Source organism: Ovis aries, chromosome 15 (assembly GCF_016772045.2).
Source record: "Ovis aries strain OAR_USU_Benz2616 breed Rambouillet chromosome 15, ARS-UI_Ramb_v3.0, whole genome shotgun sequence".
NCBI classification, from domain to species: Eukaryota; Metazoa; Chordata; class Mammalia; order Artiodactyla; family Bovidae; genus Ovis; species Ovis aries.
This window is the reverse complement of record NC_056068.1, coordinates 64,439,751-64,455,732: the sequence shown is the minus strand read 5'-3', so window position 1 is coordinate 64,455,732 and position 15,982 is coordinate 64,439,751.

Sequence of the window (15,982 nt, the reverse complement as noted above, 5' to 3'; positions counted from 1 at the left end):
GTTCAGTGTGAGTTTTGAGTTGGGAAGAGCCTGCTTGACTAGGGGCTGTTCCTCTTGCATTTTCAGGGAGAGTATTTGGAGCTGAAAGATCGCTGGACTTACTGTTCCCCAGCTGCTCAGTGGCTGACATTCCACGTCCAAAGGGGTGGCCCGTCTGAAACAAAGAGCCCCACTTGACCAACAGGTATGCTGATAAACGCTACAATAGTAGCTGACTTGGCCGAGCCATCTGTGACCAAGAGGACACTTTCCTTCAGCAACTGGGGGCAAACTGGCTTCCAGGCAGATCTTCAGGCTCTGATCACGTGAGAAACCAGCCCTGGTGAGTTTCGTGGAGAGAACACTGGACAAGGAATGACCGTGGCTGTTTTGTGTCACTTCCAGGGTTTTCAGCTTTTTTTCTTGTTTGTTTTGTTTTGGAGAAGAGGGGGAAAGTGGAATGGATATTTGTAGTCACTAGAAAGACTGGAAACAATGTTTGTCTTTCTGTTCCATGCATGGAACTAGGTATTTCCTTGGAGACTCCTCAGAAACATACACAGGGATCAAAGCAAAGGCTTAGGTGTGGGCTATGCCTCCCCCATGGGAGAAGGAAATGGCAACCCACTCCAGTATTCTTGCCTGGAGAATCCCCAGGATAGAGGAGCCTGGTGGGCTGCCATCTTTGGGGTCGCACAGAGTTGGACACGACTGAAGCGACTTAGCAGCAGCAGCAGCATGCCTCCCCCACTAGAGTCCCCATCCCAGCCACAGAGCTCCCTCTGGCATCAATGTTATACACTAGACTGCTGAATGAGATTTCATTTTGACAAAGAATTTGACTTCACGCAAATATTAAAAACCACTATATTGGGTCATCTTGAACCTTGGTCCCCTTTGCACTTGTGCAGTAAACAATCAGCAAAGGAAGAAACGTGTATGAAAGTGTTTTACAAACTGTAGAGGGGCATGCAAATTCTCGGGCATCATAGTTAGGATTCTTCTCCCAGGGGAGATCTTTTGCTAGCCTGCTTCCCGACAATTCAGTGCTGGACTGAGGTTGTTTGCCCCCATGCCGCAAATGACTCATTTCAAACTGCCCTGGTGACTTACTGAGTCAGGGCCACCCCTTGGGAATTCCTGGATCACCTCTCAGAGCAAACCCCACTCCCTTTCCACCCCCGACACCTCTCCTTTACTCTGCCCACACCACTGGCCTCACCAGGACTTTCCCTGCTCTTCTCTGAGCCTCTGTAAAGCTTGTATCTACAAAATTGCTATTTTTAGGTGGTCAATGTCTATTGCAGGGGATACTTTTCTAAGCCAAACTATGAGACATGGGAAAGTAAAAAAGAGAGCTTGAATTGATCTGGGTTGACGTGAGATTACACTATTTGGGAAGAATCCAGGATGGAATCAGCAGCCTTGGATGAGGAAACCCCAAGTCTGAGCCTCAGCTCTCCCGCTTATCAGTCGGTGACTTTATTTGGGTCTCTTAACCTCCGGGAGTTTTGGTCATCCTGTCCACAAATAACACAAATTCTCATCCCGTTGACGTTAATAAGAATTTTATCACAGTTATGAGTAGTAAGTGAAATAAGGCAGCAGGACTCTTTCCTGGAATCCCTGCCTCATGGTGAAACTATGACCTACCAGCCTCTAAGCTATCTAGAGAGAGGACCATGTCTGCCTTGGGTCTCAGTACTAACTCAGTTCCAATGCCTGGTAATTGCTGTCTCTAGTGTTCGTACTGCACTCAGTAAATAAACACGACATAAATGCAAAAATACTATCGTTCTTTTCCCTCCCAGCACACTTTACATGGTGACTTCAGGAATCACGTGATCCAATAGGTAGAAGCATTTAAACAACCTGACACTTTTGAGACATAGGCAGGCAGCAGTGTCATTCTGGATGACCACTTTCAGCAGACCCAGGACAGCTGGAGCATAGTTCCCTCGCAGACTAGACTTTGTTTATTTTTCTTCCTAAAATGTTGGGGCCCGCTGGCTATTATTACTGACTAATAATAAATCGTGGTGTTCTTGAGCAAAGAAAAGTCAGATCTAAACCAAATGTTAGCAGGCCTATGTGGAGAGTAAGGCTGGGAGATGGAAACTAAATCATGGGATTTGAGGATTATGAACATAGCAGGCCACTGGGCTCTTTTAAAGGGATAACATTCAGTTCTTTTCTCCCAGAGATGGAGTAATTTGGCAAAGTAAAGAAAAAGTGCCATTCTGGTTCAGCTTTCACTCAAAAAATAAATCCATTCTTAGATCACCCTCCCAGTGTGAATTCCACACATTCCCATGAGCAGCAGTGAAAAAGCTCTTGTGAAAGAATTACTAGTGAAGTCCCAGGATACTGGTCATTTGGGATGCAATCATGACTAATTGGTCTTGAGTTAACCAAGTGTGACTATGGAGCGGAGCCTTTAGGATTACTAAGGCTTTCAAAGTATGGCAACCGAAGTAGCCAATGCATCCTGAAAATGAAGGGGACAGGGTGCCTCTGGAGTCTAGGTAGGTCCATGTCAGTTGCAAAATGAGGTTTACACATGCCTTTGGAAATTAAAATAGTGTGCTATTGGACCAAATCCCTTAGCTGGATAGAAACTAACTTAGAAAGTAACTGTCAAAGATGAGATTTGAATGAATGGTATGTGACCTCATGTAGTAGCCTAATCAGGAGGAAGGCAAGTGAGAATGTATATTGCACAATTATTTAAAAGAAATATAATTATATCCCTTTTAAGTATGGAGTAACTAAAATTCTTACCTCTTCACCTTCTCTCCACATCATGCGGATTGTTAGTTAAACATCTCTGGAAAGTCTTTAAGGGGTCTTCATTAATGGACATTTAAGCATGATGTATGTTGATCATACCTGTTATTGAAAATGTCATGGTGGCTGATATCCTTGGGGTAATCTGAAAATTGTTCTCTTCATCCCTTTGCTGTGTGACCATGTGACTTTTAGGTGCAGAGCAAAACTGAAACGTTTTTGATTCTATCATAATTAGTCATCACCACCCCCCACCCCACTATTATGTGACCACCGCCACCGCTACATCACCATTACCAATACCTACCCACCCATACCACCATCATCAGTGCCCCTGCTACTCAGCCTCATCATCCTAAACCTTGCAGCTAGACACCAGTTTAGCGTATCCTAAACTGTATCCCATTCAGTTATCCCGACAGCCCTATGAAAAGTTCGTTCCTATTTTCCAGAGAAGGAAGCCGAGGTTCAGGAATGTTAGGTGACTAATCCAAGGTCAAATCATTATACTTAAAAGAAGCCTCTTTTGCCATTAAGAGATGTAGAGATAGAAACATTTTATCTCATTCTGATTCTTGATCTATTGATAGCAAAAACACTAAGACTAAACTAGGGGAGTCTTAATTAGTTTTCACTCAATTTTATTCCAGTCAGTTTCTTTTAGGAAGGAAGGTTTCCTTCAGAAGCTTTTGTGAGAGTTGGGGAGGTAGAGAGGAGTTTCAGTTCAGTTCAGTTCAGTCGCTCAGTCGTGTCTGACTCTTTGCAACCCCATGAACTGCAGCACGCCAGCCTCCCTGTCCATCACCAACTCCCGGAGTTTACCCAAACTCATGTCCATTGAGTTGGAGAGGAGTTTACTAAAGTAAAATATAGAGAATACTGATTCTCACAGCTCACTGAAAAATTAGGCTCTTAGAATGAGGCAATTTTATAATTTTAAACTTTATTGAAGTATAGTTGATTTACAATATTGTGGTTAATTACTGCTGTATAGCAAAATGACTCAGCTATTCATATACACATTTTTCATTTTCTTTTCCATTATATCACAAGATAATGAATACAGTTCCCTGTGGCATACAGTAGAACCTTATTGTTTAAGAATGAGGCAACTTTAAGTACATAAACTAGTTTTGCTTACTTACTAGAAAATTCTAGATTTGCATAGGACTTCCAGATGTACAAGCTGGGTTTCAAAGGGGCAGAGAAACCAGAGATTGAATTGCCAATATTCATTGGATCATGGAGAAAGCAAGGGAGTTCCAGAAAAACTATCTACCGCCTATACTGGAAGAGACACAGGAGACGTGGGTTCGATCCCTGGGTCGGGAAGTTCTCCTGGAGGAAGGCATGGCAAGCCACTGTAGTATTCTTGCTGGGAAAATCCCATGGACAGGGGAGCCTGCTGGGCTACAGTCCATGGGGTCGCAAAGGGTCAGGCACAACTGAGCAACTGAGCCCCCATGCACTGCTTCATTGATTGCACTAAAGCCTTTGTGCGGATCCCAACAAACTGGAAAACTCTTAAAGAGATAAGAGTACCAGACAATCTTATCTCTCTCCTGAGAAAACAGTTAAGTAGGTCAAGAAACAAGTTAGAACCAGACATGGAACAACAGACTGGTTCAAAACTGGGAAAGGAGTACATCAAGGCTATATATTGTCACCCTGCCTATTTAACTTATATGCAGAGTACATCATGCAAAATGCCAGGCTGGATGAAGCACAAGCTGGAACCAAGATTGCCAGCAGAAATGTCAACAGCCTCAGTTATGCAGAAAGTGAAGAGGAACTAAAGAGCTTCTTGATGAGGGTGAAAGAGGAGAGTGAAACAGCTGGCTTAAAACTCAACATTCAAAAAACTAAGATCATGGCAACTGGCCCCATCACTTAGTGGCAAATAGAATGGGAAAAAGTGAAAACAGTGACAGATTTCACTTTCTTGGGCTCCAAAATCACTGTGGACAGTGACTGCTGCCATGAAATTAAATTTTCCTTCCATGTTCCTTGGAAGGAAAGCTATGACAAAGCTAGAGAGCATATTAAAAAGTAGAGATATCACTTTACCAACAAAGGTCCATATAGTCAAAGCTATGATTTATCCAGTGGTCATGTATGAATGTGAGAGTTGAACCATAAAGAAGGCTGAATGCTGAAGAATTGATGCTTTGGAATTGTGGTGCTGGAGCAGATTCTTGAGAATCCCCTGGGCAGCAAGAAGATCAAAGCAGTCAATCCTAAAGGAAATCAGTCCTGAATATTCATTGGAAGGACTGTTGCTGAAACTGAAGCTCCAATACTTTGGCCGTCTGAATCAAAAAGCTGACTCATTGGAAAAGACCTTGAGGCTGGGAAAGGCTGAAGTCAAAAGGAGCAGGGGTGGCAGAGGATGAGATAGTTAGATAGCATCACCGACTCAATGGAGATGAATTTGAGCAAACTCTGGGAGGTAGTGGAGGAGCGAAGAGCCTGTGTGCTGCAGTCCATGGGGTCACAATGAGTCAGATACAACTTAGCAACTGAACAACAACAGATGCCTTCATTCATTAGAATATCATTATGAGACAGCTGCATGTCCTTCCTAGAAATAAACACCATTCTCTGTTTATAGCACCTGGAGGTTTATTCAGTGATCATACTCCTCATAAGACACTTTTTGGTTTGCTGGCCCAACTCACAAGTTATAATTCTTTCTCTCAATGTTGTATCTAGACCCTTAAAGGCAGCCTCCCACGGCAGCCGCAGTCCTACTATGTGACTCCTACCTGCCATGCCCATGACTGACTGGACCAGGTGCCAGACGCCTGATGCAAGTTGGGCCAGTCATAGTCTCTCTTCTAGAAACTTGGGATTGGAGTAGGGCTGATCCTGTAAACCATACTTGGAAGCCGTGGGGTAGCCACGTACCTCCATGCGGATGGAGAAACAAAAGAAAGGAGAAGCAGGCAAAAGCTGGGAGAAAGGCAGAAAAACCTCAGTTCTGACACTTTTTTGTTCCTTGTTCTAGTCCATTCTTGACATCTGACTGCATTCTTACCCATGACTTGTGTGATGTGTCCTGGTATCCTTTCAGAAATCCCCTTTCTTCTGTTTGTGTTAGTGCTAGCTGGCTTCTGTTGCAACCAAGAGTACTTGGTGAATATAAGAGGGTGGCTGTTTGTTTTACGAAAGACTAAACAGCGGTTTTTGATTAAACTGGTCAATCCTGAAGGAAAACAACCCTGAATGTTCATTGGGAGGACTGGTGCTAAAGCTCAAGCTCCAATACTTTGGCCACCTGGAAGGAAGAACTGACTCACTGGAAAAGATCCTGATGCTGGGAAAGACTGAGGGCAAGAGAAGAAGGGGGACAACAGAGGATGAGATGTTTGGATGGCATCACCATCTCAGTGGGCATGAGTTTGAGCAAATTCTGGGAGATAGTGAAGGACAAGGAAACCTGGTGTGCTGCAGTCCATGGGGCTGCAAAGTGTTGGACACAACTTAGCAACTGAACAACAATAACAAAACAGAGGCTTAAATGGCTGAGATGTGCCCCCTATTGGGCCTTCAATTCAGGACTTATGACTCTAAATCTCAGGGTTTCTGATTCTAAATTCCATGCCCTTTTCATAATCTGGCCTCACCTACACCCCACCCCACCCCACCCCCGTCAAAACCCCCATCATCCAATTATCCTGAGAGAGTACAATTACTTCTTCTCGCTGTTAGAGACTCTAGACATTCTGATGAGTTGCCCACAGTTGCACAGAACTCCAAATGAGTGGCAGGTCTTCTGAGTCCTGTTTTCCCAGACCTTCTCCAAAAAACCCCTTTCTGCCTGAACATGCCTCACAGTCTATTTCAAAGGCAGAACATTTCAGCTGGCAGGTGGTAACAGCTGTTTCTCTTCAAAACACCCAAAGGGTAAAACTTCTGGGCTACAATGCACAGGAGTGAGGCTCCAGCCAAGTCTCCAGCCAGGCTCCTACAGAAAAGAGAATAGGGGCTTCCCTGGTGGCTCAGGGGTAAAGAATCCACCTGCCAATGCAGGAGATGTAGGTTTGATCCCTGGGTCAGGAAGATCCCCTGGAGAAGGAAATGGCAATCCACTCCACTATTCTTGCCTGGGAAACCCCATAAACTGAGGAGCCTGGAGGGTTACAGTCCATGGGGTTGCAAAAAGAGTCAGACAAGACTTAGCAACTAAACAACAACAAGTAGCTTGGAAACATGAGGTCAGGCCCAAACCCATCTTATCGCCTGCCGCTGCTTCTCTGCTACAGGAGGCTGCTGCTTTGGAAGGCATTGCGTGGGTGAGGAAGAGACTCGAACTAAATTTCATTGGGAAAGGATGTAGTGAGGGAGGGGCTAGGAGAGAGAAAAGAGCAGGAATCTTAAGTGTGTGTGTGTGAGATGGAAGGGGAAAAAAGGCACAGATATGAATCCGTCAGGGTATGGAGGGAAATACAAGCCTTCTAACTCTCAATCAGAAATTTAAGAGATTTCTACTGGAGGCATTAGATGGACTAAGCATGGAGGAAAAACTCAAAATGAACCAGACCTAGTCTCTCCCGTCAAAAAGATTATAGTCCATGTTGGGGTTGGCAAATTAACTGCCTGCCTTACTTTCAGAAATGTTTGCTAAGTACTTCTATGCACCAGGAACTACTCAGGACTAGAAATACAACAGGATTTTCTTATCATTGAGGAGGTGAGTGGAGAATGCGAGGTAAGTTCAACAGGTGAATAGAAACTTCTCCTTGAAGAGGTGACACGTGAGCCAAACTTGCAAAAGTATAAGAAAAATGTTTTTTAAAAAGCAGGCACAGAAAATAGAAGGTTTGAGATGGAATAAATGGCAACCCACTCCAGTGTTCTTGCCTGGAGAATCCCAGGGACGGGGGAGCCTGGTGGGCTGCCGTCTATGGGGTCGCACAGAGTCGGACACGACTGAAGCGACTTAGCAGCAGCATTCTCAGTGTGTTTGAGGAACAGAAAGACCAGTGTGGCTGCAGTGGAATGAATAGCAAATAAGTGGTTAGGAAATGAGATTCTAGAGGAGGGTAAGTTCTAACTTGTATGTGACCTGGCAGGCTGATGGTAAAAAATTTTGGATTTTATGCTGATTGTAGTAGGATGATTTTTGTTGGATTTCCCTTCATTTTTTTCTGCTCCAATTAACTAGTAATGATGGCTTAAATCACTGTGATGAGAAAGAATCTGAGGTCTTACAGATCAATAGGTAAGAGGTCAGTGATGCGTTAATAGTATTTATCAAGTTTCTAGGATGGGGCAAAGGTAATGCTAATAATAAGTATTTGTCATCTCTGATGAGGATGGAATACTAAGTTGTATTAGTCAGGATAGTGTGGGTTATGCTGCAGTAACAGCATCACCGAAATGTCATTGGCTTAAATTTTTAAGAAATTTCTCACAAAGTTAGTACAAAACATAATTTTGAAATCCTAGCAAAGTTGTCTAGACAACCCACAGACTGGGAGAAAATATTTGCTGAAGGATGTGATTGACAAAGGATTAATTTCTAAAATACACAAACAGCTCATACAACCCAACAACAATAACAACAACAACAACAAAAAAAAAACCAAACAACTCAGTCAAAAAATGGCAGAAGGCCTAAATAAACACTTCTCCAAAGAAGACATACAGATAATCAATAGGCACATGAAAATATGCTCGGCCTCAATAATTATTCAGTTCAGTTCAGTCGCTCAGTCGTGTCAGACTCTTTGCGACCCCATGAATCGCAGCACACCAGGCCTCCCTTTCCATCACCAACTCCCAGAGTTCACTCACACTCACGTCCATCGAGTCAGTGATGCCATCCAGCCATCTCATCCTCTGTTGTCCCCTTCTCCTCCTGCCCCTAATCCCTCCCAGCAGCAGAGTCTTTCCCAATGAGTCAACTTTTCGCATGAGGTGGCCAAAATACTGGAGTTTCAGCTTTAGCATCATTCCTTCCAAAGAACACCCAGGACTGATCTCCTTTAGAATAGACTGGTTGGATCTCCTTGCAGTCCAAGGGACTCTCAAGAGTCTTCTCCAATACCACAGTTCAAAAGCATCAATTCTTCAGCTCTCAGCCTTCTTCACAGTCCAACTCTCACATCCATACATGATCACTGGGCTATGGAAAAACCATAGCCTTGACTAGATGGACCTTTGTTGGCAAAGTAATGGCTCTGCTTTTGAATATGCTATCTAGGTTGGTCATAACCCTTCTTCCAAGGAGTAAGCGTCTTTTAATTTCAAGGCTGCAGTCACCATCTGCAGTGATTTTGGAGCCCGAAAAATAAAGTCTGACACTGTTTCCACTGTTTCCCTATCTATTTCCTATGAAGTGATGGGTCCAGATGCCATGATCTTCGTTTTCTGAATGTTGAGCTTTAAGCCAACTTTTTCACTCTCCTCTTTCACTTTCATCAAGAGGCTTTTTAGTTCCTCTTCACTTTCTGCCACAAGGGTGGTGTCATCTGCATATCTGAGGTTATTGATATTTCTCCTGGAAGTCTTGATTCCAGCTTGTGCTTCTTCCAGCCCAGCGTTTCTCATGATGTACTCTGCATAGAAGTTAAATAAGCAGGGTGACAATATACAGCTTTGACGTACTTCTTTTCCTATTTGGAACCAGTGTGTTGTTCCATGTCCAGTTCTAACTGTTCAGTTCAGTTCAGTTGCTCAGTCGTGTCCGACTCTTTGCGACCACATGAATCACAGCACGCCAGGCCTCCCTGTCCATCACCAACTCCCAGAGTTCACTCACACTCACGTCCATCGAGTCAGTGATACCATCCAGCCATCTCATCCTCTGTCGTCCCCTTCTGCTCCTGCCCCCAATCCCTCCCAGCATCAGAGTCTTTTCCAATGAGTCAACTCTTCGCATGAGGTGGCCAAAGTGCTGGAGTTTCAGCTTCAGCATCATTCCCTCCAAAGAAATCCCAGGGAAATGCAAAGTAAAACTACGATGAGGTACCATCTCACACTTTCAGAATGGTCATCGATTTCTGGAGAGTGTGGAAAGAAGGGAACCCTCCTACACTGTTGGTAGAAATGTAAATTTGTGCAGTCACTATGATAAACAGTTATGGAAGCTCTTCAAAAGTAAAAATAGAATCACCATATGCCCAATTAGACATACGAAGGGGACATGTCATGCAAAGATGGGCACAGTAAAGGACAGAAACGGTATAGACCTAACAGAAGCAGAAGATGTTAAGAAGAGGTTGCAAGAATACACAGAAGTACTATCCAAAAAATATCTTAAAGACCCAGATATCCACAATGGTGTGATCACTCACCTAGAGCCAGACATCTTGGAGTGCAAAATCAAATGGGCCTTTGGAAGAATCACTATGAATAAAGCTAGTGGAGGTGATGGAATTCCAGTTGAGCTGTTTCAAATCCTAAAAGATGATGCTGTGAAAATACTGCACTCAATATGAAAGCAAATTTGGAAAACTCAGCAGTGGCCACAGGATTGGAAAAGGTCAGTTTTCATTCCAATCCCAAAGAAAGGCAATGCCAAAGAATGTTCAAACTACCGCACAATTGCACTAATTTCACACACTAGCAAAGTAATGCTCAAAATTCTGCAAGCTAGACTTCAACAGTATGTAAGCCAAGAACTTCCTGATGTTCAAGCTGGATTTAGAAAAGGCAGAGAAACCAGAGATCAGATTGTCCACATCCATTTGATCACAGAAAAAGCAAGAAAATTCCAGAAAAACATCTACTGCTGCTTTATTGACTGTGCTAAAACCTTTGACTGTGTGGATCACAACAAACTGGAAAATTATTAAAGAGATGGGAATACTAGACCACCTTGCCTGCCTCCTGAGAAATCTGTATGCAGGTCAAGATGCAACAGTTAGAACTGGACATGGAACAATGGACTGGTTCCAAATTGGGAAACCAGTATGTCAAGGCTATATACTGTCACCTTGCTTATTTAACTTATATGCAGAGAACATCATGAGAAATGCTGGGTCTGGATGAAGCACAAGCTGGAATCAAGATTGCCAGGAGAAATATCAATAACTTCAGATATGCAGAAGACACCACCCTTGTGGCAGAAAGTGAAGAGGAACTAAAGAGCCTCTTGATGAAAGTGAAAGAGAGTGAAAAAGTTGGCTTAAAACTCAACCTTCAGAAAACTAAGATCATAGCATCTGGTCCCATCACTTCATGGCAAATAGATGGGGAAACAATGGAAACAGTGAGAGACTTTATTTTGGGGGGCTCCCAAATCACTGCAGATGGTGACTGCAGCCTTGAAATTAAAAGACGCTTGCTCCTTGGAAGAAAAGCTATGACCAAACCAGACAGCATATTAAAAGGCAAAGACGTTACTATGCCAACAAAGGTCTGTCTAGTCAAAGCTATGGTTTTTCCAGTAGTCACATATGGATGTGAGAGTTGGACCATAAAGAAGGCTGAGTGCTAAAGAATTGAACCATGGCATTGGAGAAGACTCTTGAGAGTCCCTTGGGCTGCAAGGAGTCCAACCAGTTTGACATCCAACCAGTCCATCCTAAAGGAAATCAGTCCTGAATATTCACTGGAAGGACTTATGCTGAAGCTGAAGCTCCAATACTTTGGCCACCTGACATGAAGAACTGACTCATTGGAAGATACTGATACTGGGTAAGATTGACAGCAGAAGGAGAAGGGGATGACAGAGGATGAGATGGTTGGATGGCATCACTGACTCAATGGACATGAGTTTGAGTAAGCACTGGGAGTTGGTGATGGACAGGGAAGCCTGGCATGCTGCAGTCCATGGGGTTGCAAAGAGTCAACTGATGCAATCAAAAGTTCCTAGTCTCACTTTTGGGCATATATTTGGAGAAACTATAATTCAAACAGATACACGCACCCCAGTGTTCATAGCAGTATTATTTGCACTATCCAGGCCATGGAAGCAACCTAAGAGTCCATCTGAAGATGAATGGATAAAGATGGATCAAGAATTCTGAAAGACAATTTAAAATTGTCTCTGCCACATGTTTGTATATGCATTCTAAAATATATACACACACAATGGAGTACTTCTCAGTCATAAAAAAGAATGAAACTGTGTCATTTGCAGCAACATGAATGGACCTAGAGATTATCATACTAAGTCAACTAAGTCAGAAAGGGACATACAAATACCATATGATAATCACTTATATGTGGAATCTAACATATGACACAAATGAAGTTACTTACAACACAGAAACAGACCCACAGACATAGAAAGCACACTGATGCTTACCAAAGGGGAAAGGGGCGAAGCAGGGGTATGTTAGGAGTTTGGGATTAGCAGATACAAACTACTACATATAAAGTAGCTAATGTGTTTATACATGCATATATGTAACTGAATCACTTTGCTGTATCCCAGAAACTAACATAATATTATAAATCAACTATACTTCAATAAAGTAAGTACAGTGTCCAAATATTAATATTTACCAAATAAATAAGGTCTTATTTTCAACACATTCGTTACACATCCCAAAAGAGTACAATTTCTCTCTGTGTCTATCTTTGTATTAAAAGAGGACTAGAAGTATATGAGGTGAGATTATTGCTGACCTTTGTCCAAATAAGGCAATGAGAATTTAATGGAAGGATATATATGGCACAAAAGGAAGATGGAAATCTTAAAAAAAAAACCCAACATTTAATTATGAAGAATTTCAATTATAAAAATAGATAAACAGGTAGTGAGAAAAGTACCGATCACCCAGCTTCAGCAATTGTCAACTCATGGTTCATTTTATCTGTCTGCACTTCCTACTTCCTTCCTCACCACTGGAATATTTTAAAGCAAATCCCAGACATCATGTCTTTTTATCTGTAAATATTTCAATATGTGACTCTAAAAAATGAGAGCTCTTTAAAATAACATAACCACAATACTGTTATTACATTATGGGTTATTTACAATTGTCTCCACTACATGTTTGTATATGTATTATAAAATATATACATTACTTTGGAATCAAACAACAGTCATACTTTAAAAACATATTTCTGTGATGACCTAAGTGTTTGTGAAAGTGTTAGTTGCTCAGTCACGTTGGACTCTGCGATCCCATGGACTGTAGCCCACCAGGCTCCTCTGTCCATGGAATTCTCCAGGCAAGAATACTGGAGTGGGTTGCCATTTCCTTCTCCAGGGGATCTTCCCAACCCAGGGATAGAACCCAGATCTCGAACTCAGGTCTCCCACATTGCAGGCAGATTCTTTACCATCTGAGCCACCAGGGAAGTCCCATAAATGGGAAGGAAATCCAAAACAGAGAGGATATATGTACACCTATAGCTGATTCACTTTGCTATACAGTAGAAACTGACACATTGTAAAGCAATCATACTCCAATAAAAATTCATTTAAAAACACATTAAGATGCATTAAACATAACTGGTGTCTTCAAAGAGGCACACACACAAACACACACATATACACACAAACATACAGAGTGGCTTCCCATCATCTAGGAAACGCCTGGTCCTGAGGGCAGTCTCCACTACACACAGGGTGATCTGTTCTGCCTGCAGTAGAATACCTGGCCGTCCCCATCCCAGTCTGTGGGATGGGGTTGTGGCAGGGATCTGGCTCAGGCTTATAACTGCTGAGTGGTCCAGACAGGTGACCTCTGGAAAGGGATGCAGGTGAGGGTATCAAACCTGAGAAGCAAGAGGCAGGACCACCAGGTGACATCCTTGGAGAAGGTCCAGGCAGCCCCTCTGGTGCCAGCCAGCTGATGCCCCAGCATCTACCACCTAAACTTTTACAGCCTTATCGGTCACTCTTGTGACCTGGGTCAATGAATTGAGATCATTCTTCCTGGCCAGTTTGGCCAGGTGGATGTGGATGAGGGCACGAGAACTCTGAATACTCAAGAAAAACAAGAGGGAAAATCTGGAAAGAGACTGTACCTAAGACATGGTTGGCTTTTGTTCCAGTTGTACCGAATCTGACTTCTCAGTAGCCACCAGTTCCCCTTCCAGGCCAGATGGGGCCATGCCAATCGGCGATGGCTGGCACTAGCAAGACCTGGCTTGCCCTTATTCAGGGTGGAAAACTTTATTTATTCTGACTTAGCCTTGTGGAGGAGGGGGATCCCCAGGACAGGGGCTCGTGTATCTCCACCGACAAACCAACAAACAGCGGCATTTCCATCACCTTATCTTGGGGAGATACTCCCCAGGACTGTGATCCCCTCCACACTGTATTCACAGAGCCCCTGTGCTGGGCACAGGTGGGTGACATCGCTGGATGCACATGGAGGGTGAGCATTCGATCAGTCTCTCAGATGGGTTTCATATACCTCACTCTTTCTAGGTCTTTTAAGCTCTGTTTTCCTCTGGCTGGTCTCGCTTCCACCCTCCCCCTGCCCTCCTCACATCCTCACTGTTCATCCTCTCCCCTGTCTCCCTTCACTCCTGCCTCTCGACTGGCTCCCCCTCCTACCAGCCACATTTATGTCTTTTCTTAAAGCGTCACCCTTGCTGCCACCACTTTGGTCTGCCCATCTGCCAGGGCCGCAGCTGGGTTTTGTCCCTGTCTCTTTCCCCGCCCACAGAGTGTCAGCCCCTGGCCGTCTGATTTCGATCTTGCTTGTGTTTCCATTCTCATCGCACGCGATCTGGAAACTCACCTTCAGAGCAGAGCGTGGCTCTGGGGTGCAGCCCTCAGGACATCCCTGTTTTATACCTCTCTCTTCCCTCTGGAGGCAGGGATGGATTTCTCTGGTCCTTTGCTGGGGAGAAAGAATGGCAGGGTGTTAGCTCATAGAAAAAACATGGTGGGCACAAAAAAAGGCTACTCCGTCCCCATCTCCACAGGGAGAGAGACGGAGACCAAGGAAGTTCCATGTATGTATGGGGTAGGCACTGGGACAAGGGAGACCTCAGAATGTCTCACTGAATTCTGTGTTGTAGGAATGACCTTGCCACTTAAAGAATCTGAGGATCAGAGAGGTTAAGTAACTTACCTGTAGTCACACAGCAGTGAAGCCAGTGATAGAACCTGTTGTAACATAAAGCCCTTGTTCATTCCACCGCAATAAAGGCATCTGTGGAGTGAGGAAACTGGGTAACTAGACTGCCTTTTTCTGTTTCAACATTCAAGAAAGTCTCTTATCATCCAACACCTCACCGTTTGCTTCTCTCCTTCCTGCCCTTTACTCATCTGCATCTCATTTCCTCTAGAAAAGTTTATGGTTGTAAATGTCTTCACCTCCTCTCCCATCCTGCCCCATGCCTTTCTCCACCCACGTTTAGGTGATATCACCAGCACCTTGGGCAAGTCTGCAAAACCTCCCCACCGGTGAAGCTTCGAGATTCTAGTTGTCTGGAGCCAGGGCCAAAGTTGCCCTTCCCTGTGGGATGCTTACAGAGAAACTGTGCTCAGGATTTCAGCATCTGCCTTAAGTTCAAAGGACACTTGAAAGCAAGCTAATACATACAGTTTGGCTGGGGGCTCATGAAGAGCCATGTCAAGCTCTCCCCAGAATTCCCAGGGACCCTTAACTCGCTGATGCACGAGCCTGCCTACAGTGCCCCAAGCAGCTCTGTTCTGCTCTTGCTGACAAGGTAGTATCTCTGCAACGCTGAAAATAATTTTGGAACAGGAAAAAAGATTCACCTAAATCCCACTTGGTATTAAAAGTTATTTTTGTTTTTGATACATCTTTTCAGTTTTTGATTACATGTGCTCAGATTTTTTTTTCCCTATACTGTTTCTCATCGTGGTGTACACAGTTTGATTTTCTGCTTTGTTCCCTTAGTACTTCATTCTTTAGCGGTTTTTTTTTTTAGACTTTTTATTTTTTATTGGAGTATATCCAATTAACAGTGTTGTGATTAGATTCAAGTGAACTGTGAAGGGACTCAGCCATACATAGGCGTGTATCCGTTCTCCCCCAACAGCCCCCTCCCATCCAGGCTGCCACAGAACATTGAGCAGAGCTCCTAAAGCTCATTTTTAAATACAAGTTCCAGAATTGCTATTTCCTAGCATTCCGCTGATTAGATGTAGCATAATTTATTAAACTATTACCCTGCTGATGTACATGTAAGTTGCTTCCTCTGGTTCCAATTATATAAAACATTCTAATAGAGATTTTATGCCTGTTGCTTTTTGCTTTCATCAAATTATTTCCTCAGAAAATTTATCAGGAATGGGAATTAGTACTTGCTAACCGTGTGACCTTGGGCA